We start from the raw sequence: 10000 nt of genomic DNA, 5'->3' as shown, positions 1-10000 counted from the left end.
GATTTCCATTTCGCAAAACGGCGGACACGGAGACTGTTCGTAGCTTTCTGGGCCTAAATAGGTTGGGACTTCCATTCGCGTATAAGGAGAGGATGACGTCGTCGCCGCCGCCGCCGCCGCCGATGCCAAAGTCGCTTCAGTGCAAAGCCTGGCACAATCTCCTTAGGTCAAAAGGCACCTTACCCATCCCTCCACCTACCTCCCCCAATGCCAATCTATTGCGACATCAGTGTCCCGACACCATTCCCACCCACCTCTCGAGGTTGTGCACTTTTCGTGCGATAAACATCGCCTGCTACCAGTGCGGCGCCGTCAACTAACTGGTGCCTTCCCCTCAGTGACATGAATCATGCCAGGCACAGTGCCAGAGGAATCGTCAGGGAGGCCCCGGGGGGAAAGGTGTAAGGTGGACTCGGTCCCCCTATTTTGCAGAAAATGTAACATTCTGTGTGTGTGTGTGTGTGTGTGTGTGTGTGTGTGTGTGTGTGTGTATATGTGTGTGTGTGTGTGTGAGAGTGTGTGTGTGTGTGTGTGTGTGTGTGTGTGTGTGTGTGTGTGTGTGTGTGTGTGTGTGTGTGTGTGTGTGTGTGTGTGTGTGTGAGAGAGAGAAACACGCAAGTACACATGCACACAAAAACACACATATGCATACACACACACTTGCCTACTTGCTTAGGGCGGTCCATTGGTAACTGACGACAGTGCTCCGGTGAGGTGCGATGGCCTGAGTAAAGTTGGGTGATGTCGAGGTCTTTGTCGCTGTGGAGTCCAATTCTTGACCCCCATATCCTTACACACTCCTAGCAAGTCAGATCTGGATCAGGTGGACAAATTCTATTGCTGAGCTGAATTTTTTTTTTTTTTTTTTTTTGCCCGCTGATTGTCACGTGCTCGGTTGCGAGCAGACTCATGATGTTTGACACCAGTACGTTCTCCAAATGTCAGCATTTGATCTGACTTTGGCATTGAAGTCTCCAAGGAATCTGGTTTTGTCACGTGGAGAGCTTCTGCGGAGAGCTAGGTCCCGTGACTCGTAGAAAGCATCTATAGCCGAATCTTCAGTGTTCAGAGTAGGTGTACACACACACACACACACACACACACACACACACACACACACACACACACACGCATGCATACTCACATACGCTCACACCAGCTTCACTGTAGAAGGTTATCTGTATTTTTTCATTTCTTGATAAAGACAAAATGGCTATGTGACGCTAAAGAAATCGCACCGAGCCAAACCGAAAGACCCCACGGTGAGTCACTGTTCACTTCTTGACGCATCGCCTCCAGGTGGCCCGATGCCTCCTTCCCCCCCCCCCTTTTTTTGTGTGAGGGGGGGGAGACAAGATGCCAAGAAAAGGGTTCAAACTTGTGCGAATCACGTGGCACTACCTCCTGATACCATACAGTCGGAGACTGAAGCTCCTGTCTTATCCTGACCTCCTGTACTCCTAGATAACACCTGAACCCCTTTTACTATGGGGTCCTCTCCTCTGCTGAATAAAATAATATGGCATCAGATAGAATACCTCCTGAGCGTAATCGTAGAGAGGGGGTGGCGATAACGTCTTTAGTGCAGGATCTTCTCTTCAGCTGAATGAAATCGTCTGGCGTTTAAGACCGAAAGAAAATTCCGAAGGAGTGTCATCGTGGCAACGAGGTTGAGCTCTGCAATGCTGCTGCATTCATACGATGCTGGAGCTTGCAAACAGACGCAATACAACTAATTACAATTCATGGTGGTAGAGCATGACAAGTGCCCAAAGGTGGAACGTTTGGCACTTTGGCACTCCGTGGCACTCTCACGTCAGCCCCGAGCCGCCACGTCACGCGTGACACTTCCCAGATGCCCGCCACATCAACAACTCAGCACATTTGAGAGATCAGCAAACAACAACAGCATGTTGTCAGCAAATAACCACATGCTGTCAGCAACGAACCATATCTCGTGTGGTACACAGTGCCATTCAATTCCCTGCAGATCCGAGGCCACGCGGGTTGGTTGCCAACCGCTTTCGAGTGCCAACCACGCCACAGGTCCCAAGCCCAGCGTCCAAAGGCACTTCCCTATTTATATAATATTTGACCATTCCAACAATGTCTTGACTTCCGCAATTTTTCATTAAGATATATATCAACTGGCAACATCGACTTTATTCGTATTCAAAAGCGACCGCGAGCCGAAGAATGTGGTGGTACAGTTTCCTTACCACGTCTTCTCAAATTCATTAAACAGTGCTCATCACTTGCTTTAGCATTCAACCCCTTTAATACTGTGTGATACAATTTCCTTACATTTTGTCTCCCACCAGGCTATTCTATTCACCTCCGTGGCACCCCCACGATAGCAACGAGGCACAGACCTCGTAACTCAATGAACCCCTTCCGTAGCGGACGGCGAGGGCACTCTCTCCTTTTATTCTGGCTGCCGCCGCTGTCGTCGCCAGGAGGCTATTTCATTCATCACTTCCTCCGTGGCACCCTCCCCCCCTCCTTTACCCTCGGGAGAGAAGGGAATGAACACGCTTTCGATTCATCGGGCACCCCCGACCCCCACCCCTCGGGAGGGAAGGGAACGAACGCACTTGTAATTTCCGTCGGGCACCCCCCTCCCCGTCCCCCTCAGGAGGGAAGAGAATGAACGCGCTTGTAATCCAATGGACGTTTCACCGTTCACAGTCCTTCGGCCGGGTGGCGCACTGTAAAGATGGTGTTTTGGTGAGCGCAAGGTAATCTTTATTGGCTGTACGAAAGCTGCTCCAACAATGAAGTAGTTCAACTCATCCGTTCAACCCGGTAATACTGTTCAAAGGTTCTGCTCAAACGGTTTGACAAATGGTGTGTAGGTTAAGAAAACAAAAATGGCGAATAGATACGTAAATTAATAGTTATAAATCCGGTATCTTGCAAGGTACCAAGTTAGAAATACTAACCGAGTTATATTACATGTTCTTACCAAATGGCTCGTGTACTAACTTGAAGTTACATGCACACACCAGGTACTATTTCGGACAGAAAACAGACTCACGCTATATGAGAGTTACGCGAACATACCTTTAATAATTGCTATACTTATACATTTGTTGTCAAAAAATATCTATATTACAAGAGGGTTAATGTATACATAGAATATACTGAATATTGGAATCTTGAGCAATGAATGTGTATATTTGTAGTCTGGGCCAGGTTTTGATGTCACCGAAAGGGAAGGGAAGGGAGTTTCCGCTGCCACGTGGCACTGGGTAACAGGAAGTCTCCCGTGACAGCTGGTACACGTGAGCCGCTGCGGTCAGATGGTGCATACCGATGGTGCGAAACACGGGTGTGAGATGGCGAGCAGGTGGTGCAATATGCTGAACCATCTGTGCCTCCGAGGTGGTCGCTCGTTTTCCTTGCTCGGGGTCATCCCACGGCCTGGCTTCGTGCCCGGGCCCACAGCAGGCTACCAATGGCACTCCATCTATACCTACGAGGGGCACCGTTGTTAAAGCATGGCACTGCACGCACACACTCACACACACACTGTACCAAATCCGCGGCACTGCCATGAAGGCTGGGCAAATGACACTATTATGCCCGTGGCATTGCTGCCTATCATTGACACATACACAAGACCGTGGCACTGTTTCTAGCCTATTCAAAATGTAATATATATTATATATATATATATATATATATATATATATATATATATATATATATATACACACATTCTAGCTAATGCCTCATGAATCTATTAAGCTGATTAGAAAATAAATCCCAACAAAATTCAAAAACATCTTATTGTATATTTATTCTGGAGACGATTTTATTTACAAAAGATGGGGGAAAATACTACCTACAGGATTGAGGCAAAGCACGGTTTACAATCAACGACACTACACTCTATCACTTAAGTTATAACACTGATACAACCGAAAGACAAAATCTATGACTACATTCTATCATTGGCACTGAACCTAATTAATGACATTTATCAACCCGTTCGGCACTGGCGACGTCTTACATATTTTATTATGGCTAACGCCAAACGATTTTATTCGCCAATAAAAAAATCCACACACTAAAACAATAAATATAATATCTATAATATACGAGTGTCACCAGCAAGTTAAATAGCGACAACCAGCGCCTTGGCAAATGGCGATCACCACTGCTCGCCACCACAGGATCTTCAACGTTTGCGTTCAGATTCTTTCACAAAACACCCTCTTCGGGAGACCCGGAGATCAACTAAATAGTGTCAGATTCTGGATCTGAAGCTGCATCAGATAAAGAAGGCCAACCGGTCGCAGCATCCCCGAGGAGAAGCTGCAGCAGATGCACGAGGCAGGAAACGAAGCCTCTTTCCTCCCGTTGAGCCCTCCACCACCTGAAGATGTTGAAACTATTTTGACTGAATACTTCAACATATACAAGGCATCTTACTGAATTTGTACTAGGTTTTACATTATTTATGTGAGTATTATATATGTATATATATATATAGCCACCCACTGTCACAATACCAAAGTACATCATTCTTGATCCCTTTGTCACCGTGACGTACCTCGGCGATTTTATTTTGACGAACGATTTTATTCTGTGAAAACGTCACGGCCGTAACGATGTCGTAAAGACTATCCCTTTTATAAGATTGCGTATTTTATATATCTAATTCTGGTTAATACTAAAACGATTTGATTTAATTGTGTGAGACTGCCAAAAGACAAACGGGGTAATTCATGTTGGACGAGTGTCCTCCGTAGACTTCCGTGGGACATTCCCTTTGGTAGGACAACGACAATGGTGACAGAAGTGTTCAGCCCTCAGTGACGTCTCAGCCCCGGCTCCTGCCACCACCAAAGCTTTCCAGGTCTCTTCGCACCGACGGGAAAGTGCCTGCCCAAGTGGAAGCGGCGAAAGAGAGCGACTACTCCGCCACTTCACGACAAGTTGTAACTCAAGAATGACATGTGTCGGTATTCCTTTAGGAAACGTTGACTGAGGACAGGAGAAATATAAGGGAGGGAGGGAGGACAAAGAGGAAGAGATGGACATATATATATATATATATATAAATATATATATATATATATATATATATATATATATATATATATATATATATATATATATATATATACATATATACATATATATAGATATATACATATATATATGTGTGTGTGTGTGTGTGTGTGTGTGTGTGTGTGTGTGTGTGTGTGTGTGTGTGTGTGCGCGCGCACTTTATGTATATTCCAGAACCTTTTCCTGCACTTGTAGCAAGACATTAGGGTACAAATGAAGGTGGTGAGAAAGCAGCATGTGTGCATCGGAAGGAGGCACATACCTACGGCCGAAGTCGTCACCTTCGCCCTATTAGGCGCTTTAGCAACTGTTGGGGCAGAAAGTAACATTCACAGTTAAGAATTGGAGTGGAGTGTGGGACTCGAACCCGCGACCTGGACGATGCGAGACTCGCAGTTCCGATGACGCCAGAACCATCGAACAGAAACGGGGAGAACGCCTTTATTAGCATGACAAGAGCACCCTTCACAGGAACGGAACATTGAAACTTTTACACGTAACCTTAACTGTTTTTTTAAACCGATTTCTAATTAATTATATACTATTACCGAGAATGTTTACATTTCTCTGCAGTGACTAATCTATATTTCAGTGTAATTAGTCTTAATTTCCTTTTATATTTTTTTATACCTCTCAATCTCAGTTCATTTATTTTCCTTGAATAATCCCTGTCATTATTTCTACTTTCTCCTCGGTGTGAATTCTCTATTGTTCTCATTTCTTTTTTCTATTCAAAAGAGAATCATCGCTATCTTCTTGCTATTTATTTCCTCATCTGCAATCACATATTTCAATTCTTGGAAGGCCATCAGACTGTTCTCTTCTTTTCTCATCGTACTGTTTTCTATAATCACAAGTCATTCATCTATTATTCACAAGTTTATGGGTAATAACTCACATAGTTATTGCATCTTCTCACTCACCCTGGATCACCACTCACACGCCGGAGGGATGTGACTGCAGAGGGAGGAGGAGGAGGAGGAGGAGGAGGAGGAGGAGGTGGTACATGTGGGGTAGGGGGTGCCTGTCGAGGGAAGAGGCGTCTTTAGGGGGAGGAAACTCCTTTGCACTAATCGGATGCCTGGGCCAAGAGAGCCTCTGGGTTGGGGTGAGGGGGGGGGGTACCATTATGGGAAGAGAGTGTTCCCAGGGGGAAGGGAGTGACTGCAAGTTGGGGGTTTGCCTTTACGGGGAGCTGGTCCTTGTGAGGGTCTGGGGGGGGGGGGGAAGCTGTGTAGGAGGAAATGCCCCTGCGAAGATGTGCCTGTTCTCGAGGAGGTGTCTGGCTGAGGAAGAAAGATGGTGTCTGTACCCATGGGGGTACTTCAGTATACACTGCGCAGGGGCGCTGGTGCGTGAAAGGGGCACCTGTATGTATGGACGGGGGACGCCTGTGGTTATGTGAAAGAGATACGATTCCTCTGCGTCAGTGACTAGGCGCTGAAATACCAAGAGGTATGTCCGTCTTTTTTTTTTTTTGCGTGCGTGTATGTATCTGCGGTGTGTGTATGTGTGTGTGTGTGTGTGTGTGTGTGTGTGTGTGTGTGTGTGTGTGTGTGTGTGTGTGTGTGTGTGTGTGTGTGTGTGTGTGTGTGTGTGTGTGTGTGACAGAATGAACGAGAAAGAGAGAATGGGAAAAAGAGAACGAAAGAGAACGAGAAAGGGAGCAAGAGAACAAGAAAGAGCAAAAAAGAAAGAAACAGCGAAAGAGAACAAGACAGAAACAGGAAAAGAACAAGAAAGAACGAGAGAAAGATAGAGAGTGAGAGTGTGAGAGAGGGAGATAATAAGAAAGAGATAACGAGAAAGAGTGAGACACCAAGAGAGAACGAGAAAGAACGAGAACGAGAAAGAACGAGAACGAGAAAGAGTGAAAAAGAAAGACAAACAGCGAAAGAGAACAAGATAGAAACAGAAAGAGAACGAGAGATAGTGATAGAAAGAGGGGTTAGGGGGAGGGGGAGGGAAAGAGAGAGAGAGAGAGAGAGAGAGAGAGAGAGAGAGAGAGAGAGAGAGAGAGAGAGAGAGAGAGAGAGAGAGAGAGAGAGAGAAAGAGAGAAAGAGAGAATGAGAATATGAGAATATGAGAATGAGAGACCGAGAGAGACGCAAGAGCAAGAACAAGGAGCAGCAAGCGATAGCAGACGGCGTCCTCTGGGAGAATCCTGGGGACCCATTCATTAAGTTTTAAAGCGCCCGAACCTCCGCAGTCGAACTTCATTATACATCCAGCCGTCATTAGGACTCCATTCACGAACTGACACAAGACGCTCACGAGTTTTCTTGCAACTAAATGGGCCAATCAGAGGCGCGGGATGTGCGACTGGGGACGGGCCGCGCGTCGCACAAGACAACAACGACGACAATCAGAGCAGTAATCCTGTCACACACAACAGGCAATTGGTGATTATCAAATCCAATTACCTTAATAACATTTCGTTCTTAAATACCACCACCACCGCCATCATCATCACAGCCTTCGTGACTCGTTTCAGGATTAATATAGAACCAAGGCCTTTCCCAGCTTTTTAAATGACTTGAATGTGCTACTCATGCACACTTCATCTCAAATCTACGAAGGTAACATATTCGTCTTGTATTCCTAAAGGAGGCTCCCTGTGATGGTACCTGGGTTAAATTTGCTGAGCATAATCCAGTCAATACACGGCTATAATACAAAGCATTAATTCAGTTCAAAAGAGTGAAAAGCTGACTTATTGTTTGATAATAACGAAATGAATGATGAAAATTATAACATTCCGTATTCAAGGGGTCATTCCTTATAGCTGAATACAAAGTTTCTTATTCGGGAAACTTTGTGGCATGTAGTATACCACAGCGGGTGAGTTAAGATCCTTGAAATACCCATAAGGGGTGTCAACTGGCCAAGGTGAAGGAGTGGGACGGGCTGGGTTGGGTTTGACCAGGTCAAACAGGGTCGTCGGGTCGAATCGGGTCGGGCGTCTGGTTCCCTCGCTCCTCGCTATGCATAATTTCAACCTAATTTTCTCCTCTCTTTCCTTTTTCTTTTTTTATTTCTCACTCATTACTACTACCACCACATCCACATCCACTACCACTTGCTTTCTTCCCCTTTTCCTTCTTTCTCCTCATTTCCTTCCACCTCTACCACGATTAGAACCATCCTCACAACCACCCCTTCCTCCTCCTCTTCTTCCTCTTTAAGCTCTACTCCGTCCGTCCAGCACCTCCATCCTCCACCCGCCGGCGGTGCAAGCAATATTAGGGAACACCTCATTCTCTTGTCTCTCACCACCTCTCCCTCTACCATCACCCTCCAATCTCACTTTCACTGTCAACCTTTAACCTTGTCCTTCACGGAACACCTCCAACTTGGCACTTGCACTCGTCCCCCTCCTCCTCCTATGTCTTCTCCTCCAACCCCTCCTCTTCCTCCTCTGGTTTCATCCTGAGACGGCCTTTGACAAAACACCTCTAATTTAGCAATTCTACATTATTACTACCATTACCATCGCCACCACTATTGCAGTTACTGCTCCATCTCCACCTTTCTTTTGTCACCCTTCATCTCTAATACCCAGTTCTGCAAAGCAATTCAACCAAAATCCATCGCTCACTCTCATCCCTCACCCTCCACCTCCTCATCCTCAAACCTTGGTCTTCACCCTTACCTTTCGCCTCCACATGCTCGCACTCCAACGTTGTTACCCTTCCAGCCACATTTTTTCACGTCCTTGAGCGTCGTCTTCGTACTCGATTGCCTTGTGTATATGGTCAGAGTGTTTGTGTGTATATTATATATATATAAATGTATATATGTAAATATATATATATATATATATATATATTATATATATATATATACACACACATATACATATATATATATATATATTAAGATTATATATGGGCAGGAGATTTTATCTACTGCATACTTCATTAAAAGCGATTCAGAGTTCTGTAGTACAGATTTTCTTCAGAACATTTTCTTTTCGTCTTAGAAGTGTTTTTGTTTCTTATGACAGGTTGTGGATAGGTTTCCGTAATAATTCATTTGGAAACAGCTATTACGGAAACCTTATCCACAACTTGTCAGAAGAAACAAAAACATTTCTAAGACGAAAAGAAAATGTTCTGGAGAAAATATGTAATACAGAACTCGGAATCGCTTTTAATGATATACATATATGCATATACAGTATATATATATGTATATATATATATATATATATGCATATACAGTATATATATATATATATATATACAGTATATATATATATATGTATATATATGTATGTATATATATATATATAACATATATACATATATATATATATATATATACTATGTAGGCCACATGCATGACATAGCTTCACCTAAGTTAAAACAATGGCGTTCGCGGACTGTAACACCTCATCTGAACGACCAACGGAGCCATATAATTTAGATATATAAATAATAAAAATCAAATAAAATCAAATAAAAAGTCTGTTCGAAAGTGGAGCCGTCTTGTGCACTCATTATGACAACAGCGGGCCGAATTCATTCAGTAAAGTGAAACCCCTTCACTGGCCAAAGGCTTAAGTCACGCTATATAATCTCTAAAACCTTGCCAGAGCGCCAATTACAGATACAAGTGGTTATAAAGGTAATGAAATGTAGGTTACGGAAACCGAGCCTCCTCCTCACCCAGCCAGCCAGCCAGTGGCACCGACGACGCTGCGTGTCGTGCAAAAGGTTAGTATTTCAATTAAGTCTTTATACAATCGCTCACAAATGACTCACGGCTTTTTCCCTCCTCCAAGATGGGAAATTCCAAGCCAATGGAGCGATAATTACAAGAATCGATTTTATTACCTCTCTTTAGTACGAGGCCACGCCATGAGGATGTGGGAGGTGAAGGGAGGGGCGGGGAAGAAAGTGATGGAGGGAAGAACGT

This window comes from Oratosquilla oratoria, chromosome 40 (genome assembly GCF_046742065.1).
Source record: "Oratosquilla oratoria isolate Oo_2021 chromosome 40, ASM4674206v1, whole genome shotgun sequence".
Classification (NCBI taxonomy): Eukaryota; Metazoa; Arthropoda; class Malacostraca; order Stomatopoda; family Squillidae; genus Oratosquilla; species Oratosquilla oratoria.
This window is presented reverse-complemented; position numbering follows the sequence as displayed.